Here is a 6442-nt window from a genome sequence, read left to right as displayed (position 1 = left end):
TCATTAGATTTCTATTGGATTTTTAGGGTCAGCGGCCTGTCAGCAGTGATGACTACTGAAAAGGCAATTGGACAGGAAATGTTAATGTTGCTCCGAGCTGCCTTAGAACATCTCAACCAATGAGCCCTCCAAGGCTCCCAGGCAAAGGCATGACATATGGACATAAGGTGGTCCCTCAGGAAATTGAAACTGAGTTGGAGGAACGCTTCTCAGTGTCCTCCTACACCTTTCACTGAGTTTAAGACTCGGTGGACAGGCCAATCTTTTGGCCACCAGACTCAGCTAATGGTGACATCAGCTCCCGTATCTAGCATAATTTTGACTTTTTGTTGTTTCATTCTTTGGCATAGGGTGATTTCAATTACTGGTCGATGGTTCATTTGTTAAACAAGATCCACCACTTTATCTCCAGTAGATCGAAATCCTCTGGCTCCACGTTTAGGGGTGCTTAAAAAAATATTTTTTTCAGTTACTACCTTTTGAAACAACACCAATTGAGTGATCCTTGTCCCCTTTTTAATTGTGAGAAGAGGGGATAATGTGTAGGCACAAATTTGAATTTCACCGGTGTAATCAGCATCAATAACTCCTGGGAGAACAATGAGTCCCGCAACTCCAGTAGATGATCTTCCAATTAGCAAAGCACCAAGTGCGCTGGTGATAGAATAAATGGGTCCTGTGACCCCAGCTGGGATCTTGTGGATGGTACTGTTGATGAGAGTGATGTCTACTGATGCTGCCAGATTGATTCCCAGGCTCCCCCTGGTTGCTGGTGGGTTGAGTTGCTGTACAGAGTTGGGCCAGCTACTTCTGTCCCCACGTGGCGACTCTTTGCCCTCTTGTTGACGTTTTTTGCAAAACGACATGCAGTAATAGCATGATTATCTATCTGGCATCAATCAAACCATACAGTAGCTTGGCAAGACTTTCAGAAGTGGCCTCTATTGCCACATTGGTAACAAATGTTTGGAATGATAGTGTTAGGTTTGTGTCCATTTCCCAATCTACTGACCACAGCAGTAAGTAAGTTTGTAGTTGGTTTTATGGCTTCTGCAACCACATTAGCTACAAGTTGTCTTTGTTGTGACTGGTCAACTCTCAGAGCAATATCCAGCATGTCTCCCACATCTGCTTGTTTTGAGAGTGTGGCAAGGATAGGCTTTATTTTTGCACTGGTGTTCTCAAAAACTAACAATCTAAACATGTTCTGCTTTGCTTCCTCAGTCATGTCATTTTGAGCTTTCAGGGACGCTTACAGACAATCGATAAAATGAGGATATGGTTCCTTGCCATACTGCTGTGAAGGAAGGATGAGGTTTGGAATCAGGCACAGCATTAAAAGCTTGACGAGCAAGCTGCGCTGACAAGTGATGCATCGTAAGGGGATAATTTAATTGTACAGGCATGTGACTAGATTCCTGAATATTAGCGAATATATAGCGGTGATCATGAGAGGATTAAGTCCATACAGTACATCATTTTGATCTCGAGGCCGATGGACTTCCAAAATAGCTAACCTTCTCCATTCCTTCTTCCAAACCATAAACTGCAATGGAGATAAAAGCAGATGTGCTAAGTTCTGGCTGTCTGTGGGATTATTAACATCAGAGGTGAATAACCAATCCAATGCAGTGCTTGCAGCTTCAGACTTAATGCCATGTTCAGTAACTGTCTTTTTGGCTTGCTGCAGGATTTTCCAGTCATGCTGTTCATATCATGGATTTTGCTGGTCATATTAAATGGGGCAAGCTATTGCTCCTGCTGCTTGCCATTCCCCTTCAAGGATTGCATCTCAAATTATGCCAGTCCATCTTTGCCTTGATTTTTGTTTGTTGTTCTCTTCTTCTAGGGTAGTAGGGTTAGAGCTTGAATAAGATTGTGGTGTTAACAGTGTCTCTAAAGATGGAGCAGATGGTTCAGGACGTATCATATCCTGTAGTTGCTGAACAGATGCTGCTTGCTGTCTCAGATTTGCTGTGGAGCTGCTTTCTCTTGATGATGCTGAGCTCCACTTGTACTTGATGACTACTAATACGAGCTTGCTGTTGTTGCACAAGTTGTTCTATTTGCTGTTGCCATTATTATTAATGGCATTAATGTTGCATAATTATTAATGGCATATAATTAACTATTAGAGAATAGATCTTTTTTCGATGCATCCTTACAATTTATTGGTTCTTCTCCTGCCGGTGGTAGCCCATCTTCTGAATGCATCAACACGTCATCGTCTGGAGGGAGAGGAACGTCTTATGGTTTTCCCCAGTGAACAGTAGATGGCAGTGATGGATAGATTTTCAGCTTGCAATCTGGGGCTTTTATTACCACTGACGTTTGGGGCTCTGCCTGGCTGGGGCTAGTGCCATCTCCTTCTGGTGGTTAAAACAGTCCCAACTTTGCTATAGTCTTTTCATCAGTCTTTCTAGAGAAAAAGAAGTTCTCTTTTGTCAATCTATGGAGTTTTTCACAAGAAAACCATTTTCTCATGGTTTTCTATTTCTCTGATGCCAGCCACCCAGAAACTCTGCCATCAGTTTTTCTTCTCATTCTACACCACTCTGAGGTGTGTGTGTTCATGGGCCATTAGGTCAAGGGGTGTCATTTTAAGGATGAGTTATTCAAAGGCAAAAAGTTCTCTTCATCTGTCTCTGTGAGCCTCTCTGGAAACAGAAGTTTTCTCTTTGTCTCTTGAGGGCCACAAATCTTCAACAACTCTCACTTCTTTTTTCTTGTTCCAGCGTCTCATGGGATCACAACTACTTCACCATTTGCTTAGATCCACACTTGGAAATACTCCTTTCCCCCCAAAATACTCTGTCATGAATTAAAGGAGCTTTTTTCAGAACATTATTGTCCATCTCCATAGCTTTAACAAAAGAATATTTCAGCTTATTAAAGCATCTCCTTATTTCTCTCCCCATCTGAAGCTTAATTCCCTTCTTCACTGTCTTTGATAGTTTATGTTGTCTCTTTACATGTTGATTACTCTCTCTCTCTTCCCCTTCCTCTGGAAAAAATGATTAATCTGCAAGTCTCTTCTAGGTAGTGAAAGGGTTAAAATCTTGCCCAGGCCTTGTAGATGGTTCTGTGATCTCTGCCAGAGCAGCGGCTGGAGCTGTCTGTGATGGAAGATTTTTCATGGCTGCTCTTGGGGGAGTGTGGCCACTGCCTCAGCCCGCCACAGGTCGATGTATTTCCCTCCCCTTACTCGGCAGTCTCTGGTGAAACTCAGCAGTGGCAGAAACTGCAGTCGAGCCAGGGACCGACTTGGCCTGGCAGGCCCGCTGTACAAGGTCCAGTGAGCCCTCCGGGAAGGGGCTCCTGACACTTCACAGCCTCCACCCTCCCCGGGACCCGCAGAGCTCCGGCCAGCCCGCTCCCCCCGCAGCCTTGTCTGGCCTGGGCAGGGTGGGAGGCTGAACCGGAGCCCTGTTACTTCTTCAAAAGCTGGAAACCAAAGAGAGCAAGAAATTCCTGGGCTTAGGTCTTAAGGTGGTGTTCACAGGTTGATCTCACTTTTCAGTGGTCAAAACTACTGTAAATTCTTAGAAATGACCAGTTATTGGCCAGGAGAAAAACTCCCATCAGCCTCCAGCAGCTTTAACTTCCTTAGGTGTTTTTCTTTGTTTCTTAAATGCCAATCCATCACACCATCAAACAGTGAGAAGTTTTATTGTTTAATATTATTCAATTTCTGTTAAATAAACAGGTTTTTCCACTTCTCTCTAAGGAAATCTCCTTTTCCCGAACCAGTTGGGGGGGAGGGGCCATTTGAATTCTGCTTTTCTGGGGAAACCCCATTTAGAAGTTCTCTCCCAAATTTTCCCTAAACTAGGACAAATACAGGGTGAAAAGTAGAGGACAAGCAGAAAACAAATGTAGAACAATTCTTCGGGAAGGTCACTTATCAGTGCATGGAGTGAGGCAGAGTGCCTGTGTAGGAAAGCGTAGAATTAACCCACCGATAAACCCACCATGAAATGGTGATCTGGGTTATATGGTACTCAAACTCCATTCAGAGTGCTTTGGTCCTATCTATTTGTCAAACAACTGAGCAGCTGAGCAAAAAATGAATAGCAACTGAAGTGGTTGTTCTGTTGGAATTATACACTGAAAGATAAATTACCTTCTGAGATGCTTTACAACAAGCAACATAATCAAAACAAACAAAAACAAAGAAAATCCTCAAAACCAAACAAACAACACTAGACATACCTTTTCTTCCTCCTTGGAGTCCTACCTAAAATCCTGGGTACCACCTACCATTTTTTTCCCAGGACTGGTAAGGTAGGTAGGACTTCTCAAGGCCAGGGTGGACTTTCAGCAACATGGTCATGGAAGGTGTCCGTGCCCATGGCAAAGAGGTGCAATGGAATGAACTTTAAAGTCCCTTCCAACCCAAACCACAGCATGATTCTACGATTTATGACTGAACCTTTGACTTTCTGTTCTCCATCCATAGGTAAGAATTTTGGCCCAGCATTATACCAATAGAGCCACATTATATATTGATATTATGCTTTTTGCTCACCATAATGGAGATTTTCTGCACTTACCTTCTTTGGAAAATGCACTGATGCAGCTGGGACAACTCTTACTCCACTTTTTCCCAAAACATCCAGATGGCTATTAATTCCTTTAGTAGAAAGTAAGAGGAGAAGTGAGGAAATACACATCAGGCACTGACTATAGGTCAGGAATTAACATGTGTGTGAAACCAGTAGATAGGGGAAAAAAACCCAGTTCTCCCTGTATTTTCCGGTACAGTCTTTCTGAACATCTCTTTGCAGATGGCAGGAGGAAAACTTGGAATTTTATAATACAGTCCTGGTATCTAAAACCTCTGCTAAAGGAACCGACTGCAGGAAACAGGGTGGGGCACATTTATAGATGGCTCTTAAATTGAAAACTTTGCTTATTTTTTTTTTAGTTGCTCAAATGTAGGAAGTGGTGCTCAACTCTGTGAGGTGGAAGATTTTCCTACAGACCCTCAATTTTAGCAACATAAATTGAATGTGGCTTTAGTAAGTGGTACAGTGGAGACCATGAGGTCATTTTGCCAGAGGAATATGGGGCTGTAAATTTATCCCTGTTAACTAAAGACATTATTATTGGGCCTTAGTATTATGTTCTCTTCTAATTTACCTTTATGATCCATAGCTCAATACAGTCCTGATTAATGGTTCTCAGCAAATGATAGGGAAGTGTTAAGTTCCCCAGGGCTTTTAACGGGATTAAAAACTTTCAATGAGAAAATAAACAACAGAGGAGAGCTTGTTAGCTACTGCCTAGGCAAAAAATAGCACTGCTGGAATACAGAGAACAAATCTGTTTCAAATAAGACATGTTTATAACAGACAATGTTTGAATTGACAAACTGCTTCCAGGTAGCCATTTCCAGAACTTTTCCCATTAAAGCTGCAGGTGAGCAGACCAGATCCGGATTTAGAGGGGTCTTCTCAAACATATGACTTTCAGACTTAAATAAAGCCTCATGGTATTTCATGCTAAGCCACTCACCTTGGTCAAGTTGTACCCATGACATTAGCTTCCCTCTGGTTGGCACTCCTCACTTTTTTGATTTGGAGGCAGAAAAAAGAAAGAAAAATTGTGATAAAAGAAAGAAAAATTAGTTACTTGCAATCCTAATTTTGAAGATAAAAATTCAAGTAACTGTTAAGTGTTATCCTTCATATTATGGTTTTGAGGCTACTGTTATTATTACTTTTCTCCTTTTCCATTTGGAACTGGAAAACCAGAAGAAATCATTATTGTTTCAAAATCCCCTTATGAGAACTCTGATATCAAAAGCCAAAAATATTTGATATATGTGATATACAAACCCAAGGTGCCTCCGGTGGGTGGAGCGGAGAGCAGTCGATGGCACCATGGCTCAGGCAGTTCTTTCTTCTTGAATTTCAGTCATTCAGTATGCTGAACAAGACCCATGAGTGCGCTGGGACTCTGGCTTTTTTGAAGCAACGCACAGATCCATGCACTGGCACAGTAAACTCACTGCTGGCTCTGTCTTTACTGGGAAAACGTACATGTCATTTCAGGTTAATTTTTGGTTTTCTGTATCTCGGTTGCTTAAGCTCCTCATTAGCATGCCAGTCCTTGTTTAGACTGTGCCATTCATCAAGTGCAGGAAAGGATTATTGCTTCTCCACTTAATTGGCCATGATGGATTAGATATTAAAAACCAGACTGAATGTTGTTAAGCAGTACTTTCATGTTTGACACTCTTTAATATATAAAGCACTAAACACATAAATAAAACCATAAGTTGTCATTTGTAGACTCTAAAAAGTCCATGGCTCCTTCTCCCTTCACAACTTGCAGCTGAGCTCCCAGACACACTTTCACTTTTTTCAACACCTGGCTGTTCCCTTAAGAGCTCATTAACTTTTTTACCAGTTCTTGTAAGCAACATGAAATTAGAATC

Source organism: Poecile atricapillus, chromosome 7 (genome assembly GCF_030490865.1).
Source record: "Poecile atricapillus isolate bPoeAtr1 chromosome 7, bPoeAtr1.hap1, whole genome shotgun sequence".
Taxonomy (NCBI): domain Eukaryota; kingdom Metazoa; phylum Chordata; class Aves; order Passeriformes; family Paridae; genus Poecile; species Poecile atricapillus.
The sequence above is the reverse complement of the archived record's forward strand: the minus strand, read 5'-3'. Positions refer to the sequence as shown.